Source organism: Peromyscus californicus, unplaced genomic scaffold (assembly GCF_007827085.1).
Source record: "Peromyscus californicus insignis strain IS unplaced genomic scaffold, ASM782708v3 Scaffold_5__1_contigs__length_169319896, whole genome shotgun sequence".
Taxonomy (NCBI): domain Eukaryota; kingdom Metazoa; phylum Chordata; class Mammalia; order Rodentia; family Cricetidae; genus Peromyscus; species Peromyscus californicus.
The window spans coordinates 114,456,893-114,469,778 of record NW_026294573.1 but is presented as its reverse complement, the minus strand read 5'-3'; the positions used below and the strand labels follow the sequence as shown (position 1 = coordinate 114,469,778).

Genomic DNA, 12,886 nt, shown 5'->3' with positions numbered 1-12,886 from the left:
CGGATCTCTGTGAGTTCGAGGCCAGCCTGGTCTCCAAAGCGAGTTCCAGGAAAGGCGCAAAGCTACACAGAGAAACCCTGTCTCAAAAAAAACCAAAAAAAAAAAAAAAAACCAAAACCAAACCAGCACAGTGTAGATCAATGGAATAATCCAGAGGGTCTAGAGACAAGACCGTGCAGCTGCAGCCACCTGTGATGCTGGACAAAGAAGCCAAAACTACACATTGAAGAAAAGACAGTGTCTTCAACAAATGGTGCTGGGAAAACTGGATGTCTGCGAGTGAAAGAATGATACTAGAATGATACTTCCCTCTCACCCTGCATACAACTCAACTCCAAACACAACAAGGAAACAGCTGGAGGAAAGACAGGGAGGACATGTCGAGACACAGGACTTTCTGACAAGGGCTCCAGTTGCTCAGCAAAGAAGGCGAATCGGGTTTCATGAAACCCAAAGGTTTTCATCCAGCACAGGAAACAGCCAGTTGGGCGAGAGACTGCCTACAGAATGGGCGAAACTCTCTGCTAACTACTCATCTGACAGAGGACCAGTGTTTGGAGTATGCAAAGAACTCAAGAAACTAAACCAAGAAAACAAACAACCCAATTAAAAAAAAAAAAAAGAACAGGTTATAAAACTGTCTTCAAGAGAAGAAAGGCAAACAACCAATAAAACATTTTAAAAGTGTTCAACATCATTAGCTCCTAGGGAAATGCACACTAAAGCTACTTGGAGCTTCCGCCTCACCCAAGACAGAATGGTTGTCAAGAAAACAAGTGACGGGCTGGAAAGTTAGCTCAGCGGTCAAGAGCATCTGTCGCTCTTGCAGAGGATCCAAGTTGGATTTCTAGCACCCCCATGGCAGCGCTCAGGCATCTGTAACTCCATTTCCAAGAGATCTGATGCCCTCTTCTGACTTCTGTGGGTCCTGTATGCATGTGGGCACACATGCAGGCAAAACACTCATCCACGTAAAACAATAAATAAATCTTAAGAAGTGTTAAATGACGAGGAATGCTGTCGAGGGAGATTATTAACCACTGTTGGTGGGAGTTGGAATTGGTGCAGCCACTATGGAAGTCATGTGGAGGTTTCAAAAAAGCTACAAGTAGATCTACCACATGATTCAGCTGTACAACTCCTGGACATATACCCAAAAGGATTCCGTATCTTACTATAGAGATACTTCCGCATCATGTTCTTTACTACTCTGTTCACAATACCTGGGAAGTGGTGTCAGCCTAGATCTACCTGGAGGATGGGGACAAACTGGGGACCTCTCACTTTTTATTTCATTTATTTATTTCTTGTGTGTGCATGTAAGTGTGCACACACACGTGTGTGTGTGTGTGTGTGTGTGTGTGTGTGTGTGTGTGTGTGTGTGTGTTTATAAACATGTACACAGGACATGTGTGGAGGCCAGAGAACAATTTCCATGATTAGACTCTCGGCTTCCCCCACGCGGGTTCTGGACATGGAACCCAGTTACCAGGCTCCGTGGCAAGTGCCTGACCTGCTGAGTCCTCTGCTGGCCTTGAGTGGCTTCCTAAAAAGTTAAGCATACCTACCAATGTTTCAGAAGTTCTAATCCTAGGCACACCCCCCAAAGGAATGAAAAGTTCCCTATACAGATTTGTACACGAGTGCCTCATGGAGACATCTTCCATAATTCTCCAAAACCAGAAAACAATAACATCAACAAAAATGTCCTCCTCTGGTGAACGTGTGGTGTCGTATATTGGGACAACGGAATACTATTCAGTCTAAAAGGAATGAGCTGAGACATGGTACAATATGGCCAGATCTCAAACATGATACAAGATAAGTAATCCAGACACAAAATCCTGCAGGCTCTATCACGTCTTTCAGAAGTGTCTATGAAAGGTTAATGAGCAAGTTCCAAAGCTGACTAGTCTTTGTCTAGGCCGGAAGGATGGAGTAGCTGAATGGGCAAAAGGGGACTTTCTGATGAGGTGGACATATTCCCAAATTACATTACAAGAACAATTAAGGGACTTCGTAAAGTTACCCCCAACACACTAAAGCATATAGTTGTCATGAATTTTAAGGTATATAAATTATAACACACACACACACACAAAAGGTGCTTAAAAACCAATAGGCTCTCTCCCAAATGCCTATGGTCTATGAGTGAGTGATTCAATAACTTAGGAAATATTTCAGAGTATTTAGGATGGTGTTCCAGGAAGATGTGACCGCGCAGCATCCTCTGTGTTTGACTCTATGGACCTACGGCCAGCCATCTCACAGCTGACTGTCACACACAACTTACCCTCAGTTTCCAGCTGCTTCGGAGGCTCTGAATTTTTTTTTTTTTTATTTTTTTTTTTCTGAATTTTTTTTAAATGTATTTATTTTTATTTTTTGTGTACAAATGTTTTGCCTGCATGTATGTATGTGTTCCACGTGCATGCCCAGGGCCCACGGAGGTCAGAAAAGGGCGTCCAGTCCCCTGGAACTGAAGCTATGGACGGCTATGCGTCACCATCATCGGGGTTCTGGAATGGTACCTCTGTGCTCTGCAAGAGCGAAAGTGCTCTTAGGGGCCCAGCCATTGCTCCAGCCTCTAATTCCCTTTGAACCACGGCCCGACTCTTCCTCTCTGGGTCCAGCCTATTTTACCATCAGCTTTCTTAGCAGTCAGAAAGGACGGTCCACCATTCCCTCTGACTCATCTGCTTTCTTTTCCACGTGGCAGGAGAAGAAAAGAGTTTTCAGTCACATCACATGTCTCTGTGTCAGCAATTCAATTGTTCCCTTAGCAACCACCGCTTTTACTGCGGGCTTTCTGAGATATGCTGCTCTCTCAAAGAGCTTAGATCACAAAACAGCTTGGTCCGTGCCAGAAGCTGCTTCCTAAAAAGGCCAGTATCCTTTCAAGAGCAAATTATTTTTAAACAATATTCAAAGAGAACACAGCATTTTTAGGCAAAGGTGGCAATGGGGACGACAGGGAGGAGGGACGCCTCTGAGGTGCGCCGGCTTCACTAAGATGCGCATTCACTGCTCTCCTCCTTTCCTGTGGACGTTATGGGTCACAGGGGAAATCAGGGGAAGGGGAGGGGAATGGCATAATGCAAAGCCGGCAGTTCTTCTGCACATGGAGGGGTTGAGGCATTATCTGTGCACACGAAGCATACAGATTTACCATTTTCTCATCTGATTGTTTGCGGAGCATTCTGCCCTTCACAGAACAGCCATCCCTCGGTACTCAACTGAGAATTCATCCTGGGAGTCCCTTCTCCCAGATATCAAGATGTGTGACTGCTAAGTCCTTTTCTTAAAATAGCACAGTTTACAGGGAACCTATGCAAATCTCCTGTCTGATTTAAATCAGCTCTAGATTACAGACAATGCCTTAAACGATGTAAATGTGGCACAAAGACTCCCTGTCCTGTATTGTTTAGGAAATACTAAAAAGAAAAAAAAGCTTGTCCTGTGTTCAGCACATCCACATCTCTTCAGATTTCCAAATATTTCCAGTCTGCAGCTGGTTGGATCTGCACATGGAGAACCCACAGATGTGGGGGTCAACTATCCTTTTATATCTGCTGAAGCATAGTTTCCTTTATTATTCCACAACGGTATTTTTCCAAGAGGATTTGTAACTCCTTTCTTTAGACAAAAAAAAAAAAAAAAAAAAAAAAAAAAATGTAGATTTTATGTTTCCCACTATCTGAGAAGCCAGGACATCTCACAGTGTAGGGACCGTGTGAAAGCTCCCAAGGAAACGTTTCCAAACACAGGGAGAAAGCTTTGGTGTTTATAAATAATCCCACTTCCCCATCCGTCTCTAGGAATTAAATCTCTCAGTAACAGCTTGATAGCTGCTTTTGATAGGAATGATGAAGCGTCTTTTAATTATTGTTCGAGGACCTGGTGCTTTTCAGTGTGTCAGAGCACTCACTCCAGATGATTGAGATCCGATGTCTGTACTGAATCTCAGCTTAATCTGAACTCTGTGGGCTAGGGGTCGGGAGTCACTTACAAGACATTGATGCCTGCTTTATTTCATCAAAAGTATGTATTTAGAAACTCTTTTGATTTCAACCTTAACTTTAAATCAACTCTGTTCCTAGTTCAGTTAAGAGTTCCTTGAGATTATCGCAAATTAAGAAAATGACCACATTAAATTAAAAAAAAAATGGTTATGTAAGTCAGGCATAGTGGCTGGTGCACACCTTTAATCCTAGCACCTGGGAAGCAGAGGCAGGTGGATCTCTGTAAGTTCAGGGCCAGCCTAGGCTACATAGAAAGTTAGAAAGACCTCATCTCAAAAAAAAGGGGGGGTGTTATGCAAGAACTATTGACTCAGTGGACTTGTATTCTGTAAGATTCAAGAAAACTGGTGTGTAAGGATTGTCCCCAGATTAGCCCTTCAAGGTATTTCAGAGGACTGTATTTGAGGTCAGTCAGCCCCTTGGGCCTTCCCAGCACTGCATGAACAAGAGTGAAACTTTCGAAATGAAGCCCTCTTCGTGACAGAGGCACAGAGCCCAGGTGTGACCACAACCTAATTTCCCCCCACACAGAGGGATGGAGGTAATTACACCTTGGTTCAGAAGGGGTAAAAAGCGCCCTAACAACCTGACTTTTTCTTTAGGGAGCATACGGTACTTCCTATTATGACAAAGGAATGCGTGTCTGCCTAACTCTTTCATTCTTAGGACTCGTCGCTTGTAGGTGAATGCTGGCACACTCGTGGGTCCCACTAAGCTGCTAGGCAGTGACTTTCTCTCCTTCACACCTCTCAGCACATTTCTTTATCCGCAAAGAGGTGGGTTCATCGTCCAAGGCCCTCCAAAGGCTACGATCTGTTTGATCAGCTTCCTGCTGTCGTCTGTAACTCTATTGTTTTCAGCTTGCTTGCCCCAGCTGCCCACATTTTCCTGGGTTCCTTCTCTCTCTGGGAATCCAGCAGCTCTCACATCCAGCAGTCATACACTCTGCCTCACATTGCTCTTTCTTCTCACCACTATCAAAGTCACAGACAGAGGCTAAGAGACTTAGAAAAAAATCTATATACTGGCCCATACATGGTAAAGAATGCATATGTGAAAGAATGTGTTCTGGGAAAGACTAAAAGGTCTGAGGGGCAGACCTTCCTGCCCCAGGTCTCACCAAGGGGCTCTATCAGCAGGAAATGACCTGGTGCACATCCAGGTGTCATGTTTCTAGCTGTGGAAGCCTTGCCTGCCACCAGCCACACTTTGTAGGTTATCCAACACCCAGCTGAGTGCCCCTTAATTATCAGCAACTTTTATACAGAGTTACAAAGCAATTCAGCAAACTACAAATCCCCCTCCCATTCTAGTCACACGTACATCCCCAGTCCCATCCCTACAAACACTGAGTCTTCCCTTCAGCCCACAGCCCAGGTAGACTCAAGGTGGAAAAGGGTTTGAAGCCTTGCTCAGGATTTGGAGAGTAGAGCTGCTCAGCCTCACCCTGCAGAAGCTGAGGGCTGCTGTAAGTGGGGGTTTCTTTGTCTGGACCTTAATCAGATGTGTTCCACCAGCCACTTTCCAAATAACCATTCAGAGACTTAGTATTAATTATAAATGCTTGGCCAATAGCTCAGGCTTATTACTAACTAGCTTTGCAGAAGCCTGCAGACACCCTGAAGAAGGCAAGGGCTGGTGATACCCCACACAAGCAGAAGACTGGTAATACACCATATAAGCGCAGGGCTGGTGATACCTCACATAAGCAGAGGGCTGATGACATCCCACACAAACAGAAGGCTGGCGACAAGGGACAGATGGCAGGATGTGGTGGATCAACAGCCCCACTGTCCAACAGTGACGGGCTTGTAGAAGACATACCTTTCTGTTTTGGAGAGTGGGGCCTCATATGTCTGAGATGTCAGCAGCATTGGCACTACCACACCCCAGTGACACCTGTTCAGAGTCTCCCTCTCTCCTGAATCACTGCAGTAGCTCCTGGTTGAAATTCAGGCTTCCTCTTGCCTCCCACATCCCTCAGATTGCTCTGTGACAGCCAAGGGGATCCTTTTAAATGTAATAGATTCAGATGTAAAATTTCTCAACTCTGCAGTGGCTTTCTGTATGAGTCCAGGTAAAAGGCAAAGCCGACTGGACACAACCTCCTCACCTGATTCCCCCTCTGGTCACTTCTCTCTAGTTCCTGGGTCTTCACTAAGTCCTCTAGGATGTAAGTTCTTGGAAATCTGGATGCTTTATGCTCCCTTAATTGAACAAGGTCCTGGAGATCGCTTACTCTGAGAACTCATGAAGTCCAGTTCAAAACAACAGCCTGGAGTCTAGATGGGGCTAAACCTGGAGAGCTCTCACTAGCTTGTTGGTCTCTAGGTAGAACTCTGATTCTTTTTCCCGCTACGTCCTGGCTTTCCTGCTTCTCTGGATGACAAAATATTTTCTGACCACACTACAGCTTGAACTCATTTATTCAGTTACGCGTTTTTCTGTATAGAATGCACCAGGCAATAGTTTAGGCATTTGGGCTGCATCGGTGAACAAAGTGGAGAGACTCGCCTTCCTGGAGCCGGAAAGAGAGGGGAGGGCCTGTAGACATCACAAGTAAGCACATGTGGCATGTAGATTACCAGGGTTTGGGAGAAAGTAGAGTAGGAGAAAGGGAGATTGGAAATGTGGCGACAGGGAAGTGCCATGGTAAACAAAGGCCAGTGTTGACTCTAGTGATGAGAAATCTGAGGAATGACGTCCAGTTGCCACAGGCATAGACTCCACTCAGCACCCCGCTTCTAAATCCATGCAGGAGAAATCTGATGGGTCCAGGTTATCCCAGGTGTTCTCCCTCGGGCCAGTCACTAGTTACTATGGCAGGCTACGGACATACAAAATTAACATGACTGCTCCAAGCCCAGCCCTGCAGGTGGACTGGGAAGGCCAAGGCCAGTCCCGAAGAAGAAGCGGGAAATACCTGACCAAGACTGGTTTTGCCACTAGTGTCTGTGAAGATTGAAAGTTGGTTTTGTTTTAATTTCTAAGTCATATTCCAAGTGGTCAGTGCTCACTTAGCACCCTTAGATACACACACACACACACACACACACACACACACACACACACACACACACACACACACACCAGGCCAGGTTCATGGGAAGGTGTGCTACTAATTCCTGCTGAATTGCAGAAGAGAGAAGACAGAGGTTGCAGTCTGAACATGAACTGACTCATAATAAAATGATATCCTATATTCCACCTCAGGCTTGTTTGTGCCTCAGGTGCAAACATCTCAACCCATACTTTGCTCTTGTCTCTGGAGGACACATCCCAGCCCACAGCTTGTTCCTTCTCCAGATGACCACGACCTGACCAACACACTTGCTTCCTCCCCTGGAAGACTACAACCAAACCCACAGGCTTGCCCTGCCTCTGGGAGAGGAATTGCCCACTGCAGGGCAAACAGACTCACTTCTCATCTCCACCTAAAGGATTTGATTGAATGAACAAAACATCACAGAGAATGAAAGGATCACGAGAGGGTAGTGCCCAAGGCACGGGAGACGATACAAAAGGCAGAGGCCGTGGGATACAGTTTATTCCTTCCTGAGGAAAGCAAAAATGGAACTGTGGACCAGTCAATTGGTTCAGGTCACCAAGTGCGACTACCTGAGTTAGAGCCTTGGAACCCAGCACAGAGAAGAGAGAACCGATCCCACATGGCCTCCAACCTGAACATACACACTATGTTCTTGGGTTTGAGTATGCCAACACTGACACACACACAGACACACACACAATTTTTAAAAGATACTTTCATTAATTTTTGAGAATTTTACACAATGTGTTTCGATCATCCCCTCCCTCAAGCTCCTTCCAGTCTTTCCTAACCTTCTCCTTCCTAACCACCTAACTTCATTTCTTTTTTTTTTAAAAAAACTCATCAAGTCCAATTTGTGATTTAAAAAACAATGGGAAATTTGACGAATATGGAGTCCCCTGATGCATAGAAGAGGAAGCCTTGGATTCTGAGCCCAGAAGACCAGCTGCAAGGCCCCACAGACAACCTATGCCCTCACAACCTTGCTGAATTGTTAATGTTTAAAAAGGAGACAATAATATGTATAAATGTGTAACTGTAGAAATACTGACCCCCTGTGATGAGAACAGCAATGAAAGAATGTTCTAGAGTTTCAGGTAGTTTCTCTAGAACTATAAGATCACAATGAGCTCTAGGCCTACCTTTGAGTTCAGGAATTGGCCCACTACCCACTGGGCCGGTTCTGTGGCTGGAGGGAATGGAAGCCCTGATGGATGGAAATCACGCGGACAGCATCGGGCAGAGAGGTGAGGGAGTCAGAGGAACTCAAAGCTTCATTGGTCATGGCCAGGAGGGGAAACAGTGCACATTTGGGGCTCTCAGTTCCTGGGGTCGTTCAATGGGGACTGTCAAAGCCATCCTAGCCTGGTGAATAAACAAAAAGAAAGTCCCAGTCTTGCCTGCATCAATACAAAGGAGCCGGAGACTAGAGGGCACTTCTCCATAGACAGGAGAGGCCTTGTCCCCCAGGTCGCCTTTGATCATCAGCCTTCTCTTGCAAGCAATTAATGCATAATCGCCAGCAAACCTGAGTGTCTGCAAGAGTCAAAACCAGGGAAATGGTTTCTGATTTGCCTTTGAGTCTCAAGAGAATTCCAGCGCCGACTAGCCCACAGACCTTGCTATAATTGCCTGTGCTTCTCTTTCATGGTTTGCGATAGATCCTTCAGAAACGGCCTCGCCCACGCTCGCCTCCGACTGTAAGGACCACACAGCTGGGACCTCAAAAGCATCTTGGAGAATCCCCAGGCCATGAGAGGCTGGTCTATAAAGATGGAGGATCTCGGTTTTGTAAACACAGTTGAAATATGTCCCTGTGGGTTTTTTGGAGTTGGGGGTGGGGAAGCCTCACAGATGCATATATTGCACATAAAGAGCCCCTAGAGTCTGGTTCTCAACATGTGGGTCATGGCCTCTTGGGGGAATCGCATATCAACATCCTGCATATTAGATATTTACATTATGATTCAGAACAGCAGCAAAATTACAATTATGAAGTAACAACGAAATAATTGTATGGTTAGGGGTCACCACAACATGAGGAACTGTATTAAAGGGTCGCAGCTTTCGGAAGGTTGAGAACCACTCTCTAGAGGGTCTTTCTTGACACACATCCCAAGGTCCTGACTTCAGCAAGCTTATGGTAAGTCTAGTCCCTGTGCCTGCCCATGACAGGTCAAAAAGGTTGCTGCAGGGTCAAATGGTACACTCCTTCATCCTTAAAAAATTTTAGTTTATGCTGCTTTGTTGAGCAAAGTTTTGTCTGTGCCCCATGTCTGCCTAGATGTGAAATGAAGCTCTAATCTTTGGTGTTTCTTAATAACCCTAGTAACATTTTAATTGCTCTGCACTTTCATTTTTTAAAAAGAATTTGTTTTTTTATTCTATTTATCTGTATTGTATGTGCACTCATGCATGTGTGGAGGTCAGAGGACACGAGTGAGCAGCTTCTCTCCTTCCACCTTGTGGCTTCTGAGGACTGAACTCAGGTGAGCAGGCTTGGCGGTGTGTGCCTTTACTGAGCCATCCCACAACCCCCATCGGTTTTTTTTGTTTTTTTGTTTTTTTTTTTTTTTTGGTTTTTCGAGACACGGTTTCTCTGTGTAGCTTTGCGCCTTTACCTGGGACTCACTTGGTAGCCCAGGCTGGCCTCGAACTCACAGAGATCCACCTGGCTCTGCCTCCCGAGTGCTGGGATTAAAGGCGTGCGCCACCACCGCCCGGCTCCCATCGTTTTTAAAGAGCATTTTTTTTTTTCCTGTTTTGGGCCTCCTCCTGGGATTTGGGCTTAATTTTGCCATTGTAACATCTGTTTCCTTCAAAGAGGTGAAACAATCACAGCCATTTATTTACTTATTTATTTAAAACTTTCTTTTTATGTTTTCTTTGTGTCTTTTACATAATGCATCTCAATCCCATTCATTTTCTCATCCCTTCATATCTGCACTCTGCCCTTGCAACCTCTCCCCCCCCAAAATAAAATAAAATCTAAGAGAAAAAGAAGAAAAAAATGAACGATTTCACCATGGAAGCTGTAGCCTGACTCAGAGAGTCACGCCGTAAACCCTTTTGTCCATATATCTTTACTTGCAAGTAAGTGTTCATTGCAGAGAGTCATTGGTCGGGTTCCAGGCCTCTGGTTTCTGCTACATTATGGATGCTGGGCCCTCACTGAGGCTCCTCTTGGATATCCTGCTGTTGCCCTGTGTCCTGGAGATTCTGCAGCTTTGGGTCTGCAGGATCAGTCCCTTCACATGCTCCAGCAGATCATAGATGGGGTGGATGTTGGGGTGGGCCAACTCATAACCCTGGTTCCGGTCTGGGTAGTTGAGGGGCTGGTCAGCCTGCCAGCTCTCCCCTGTCTTCACCACCAGGGTGAGCTCTCCAGCATTGCCCAGGCTAGTTCACCCCTTGCAATGATGAGCAAGGGGCGGGGCCCGTTCTCCTGCTTTCCTGCCCTCAGGGTTGGTTCTCCCACACCTGCACCATCAGGGCCAGCTCTACTGTGTGGCCTAGGCAAGGTACAGGGGCTACTCTCCCTAGTGCTGTGGCTGGTGAGGGGCAGGGACAGCCCTCGGACCCTATGACCTCAGGCCGAGCTCTTCCATCAGCCTCGGGCATAGAGGGGTAGGTGGGTAGGGCATCTCTCCCCGACCCAGGCAGCTGGTAAGGGCGAGGGTCAGCTCCCTTGCCAGCTGGAGATGGTGGGGGCGAGAGGAGAGGGCATCTTTCCCTCACTCCCACCACCAAATGGAGGCGGTACCAACTATGACCCTTTCTCACCCTCAGGGCTGGCTTACTTGTGCCCCTGTCTACAGGGTCAGCTCTACTGTGCTGCCCAGACGAGGTCCGGGGCCTGTTCTCCCGAGTGCTGCAGCTGGTGAGGGGTTGGGTCGGATCCCCGACCTGCTGCAGGTGGCGAGGGGTGAGGGGAGGAGGGCATCTTTCCCTCACCCATGCCATCACATGGCAAATGAGAGGGGCACGACCTGCTCTCCCATTCTCACGCCCTCAGGGTCATGCCCCTGCAAACAGGGTCAGGTCTATTGTACTGCTCAGGTGAGGTGTAGGATCCTCTCTCCTGAGTGCTTGAGCAGATGAGAGGCAGTGATATGGATTCACAACACGCTCCCACTGTTGGGCATGGTTGCACATGCCCAGTGGACCTAGTCACTTCCACCTAGCCATTTCCAGGTCTCCCGTGACCAGGACCCCGAGGCTTTGCGTGGTTGCGTAAAGCACAGGCGCAACCATGTGATCTACGCGCATGCCTGGAATAACCACATGGGCCTGTGTGCATAGGCCGGCCCAGTAAGCCGGCGCCATGGTTCCCGGCTCCATCTTTACTCACTTGTCTTTCCACAGGCCTGTGCACCTCTGTCTCTTTACCTTATCTTAAAAAAAACTCTTGTTAGTGGATTCTGTCGAGTTTCGTGACATTTCCTCGCAGGGTAAGAGCGCCGCAAATAACCAACAGACAGGACCAGTTCTCCTGCAGCCAGTGAGGGGCGGGGCCTACTCTGTACAACCCTGTCCTCTCGGCTTTTGGTGGTATCAGGAGCCATGGACATCAGCACAGACTGGGGCTGCCTCAGGGCCATGAACCCAGTCATGGGCCCCAGCAGCAGCCCAGTCCCCAGACATCACCATCGCCCTAGATGACAATCAAGCCATCAACCTCGGCCCGCTCCTCCCCTTATTCACCTCTTCAGATATGCCTCTGTCTACAGGCCATGAACCATTCTGTCTCTCTTCCATACTACATCACACATTTGTTCACCATAATAGTGCCTATCTGCCCGGTGCCACAAGGTGCTGGGTAGGCCAGGGTTTTCTCGTTGGAGCCTGGGGCTTTATCCCCAGGTCTGCGTGTGAGTCTCCTTGTCCTGCTCAGTCTGTCAGGGCACTCGGCATGACCATGCTTCTTCATCACAAGGAGATCCTAAGATCTTCTTCATCACAACTGCCAGGCTGGGGTGCGGATTGTGGAGGGTTGGGGGTCCTGGTTGGAGCGGAGTAGTTGTTGGAGTCCTCTCATGGGCCAGGGCTAGAAACCTCGGGCTGCATTTAGTTGAGTCCTGTCTGCCCCAGCTGCATGGTGTGGGGCAGAGCTGTTGCTGGAGACAGCCCTTTCTTTTTAAACCATGTGTCTTGTATTTCCCAGAGACCTTTCTGAGCTCCTAAGAGGACAGCAAGAACAAGGAACCCATCAGGCAGTGCATCCATCCAAGAGCAAGCATGGAGCAGGCAATACAGGGAGCCAATGTCACCGGGGCAAGACCCTGGGGAACCCTGACCCCATTCCTGACCCCACTGGGGAGACAGTGCCAGCACTGAGTAACCTTTTTTCTCTCTTGAATGACTTCAAGGGGTTATAAGGAAGCAGCAACTGAATATTCAAAGAATGTATAGGAATTATGAAAACAATACGCACTTACTTTCTCAAGGCTGTTTTTCTTTGTATGCATATGACAAGTGTGTGGATGTGTATGCGCGTTCTAATGTTGTTGGGCACACATGTTGATGTCAGGTGTCTCTCTAGATTCCTCCCTGTTCTTTCAATAAACCTGCTTGCTGATTCTGGCTCTTCTATCTAGGTAGCTTGTCCAGGGTGTACCCTGTCTCTGCCTCCCAACTATTGGAATCACAGGTGACCACCACACTTACCATTTCTTACCTGGGTGCTGGGGCCCGAACACTGGTCCCTGCACTTGGGCAGGAAGTGCTGTCCCCACGGAGTGCCTTACCCCAACCCCTCAGGGCTATGGTATATGTGGTGTTGGAGCTGGTGCTGGGAGGAAAAGCTCTTGAGCCA

General features: G+C 47.4%; 1 long non-coding RNA gene across 2 annotated transcripts; it reads left to right on the top strand.

The window, feature by feature from the left end:
• Positions 1 to 2,507: 2,507 nt before the first annotated feature.
• On the top strand, positions 2,508 to 12,649 carry LOC128097374 (uncharacterized). Of its 2 annotated transcripts, XR_008213850.1 has the most exons (3): positions 2,529 to 2,889; positions 7,236 to 9,560; positions 12,236 to 12,649. It is a non-coding gene; the product is annotated as an uncharacterized LOC128097374 (long non-coding RNA). The 2 variants fall into 2 exon arrangements; XR_008213849.1 differs by having other exon boundaries at positions 2,508 to 9,560.
• Positions 12,650 to 12,886: the final 237 nt, after the last annotated feature.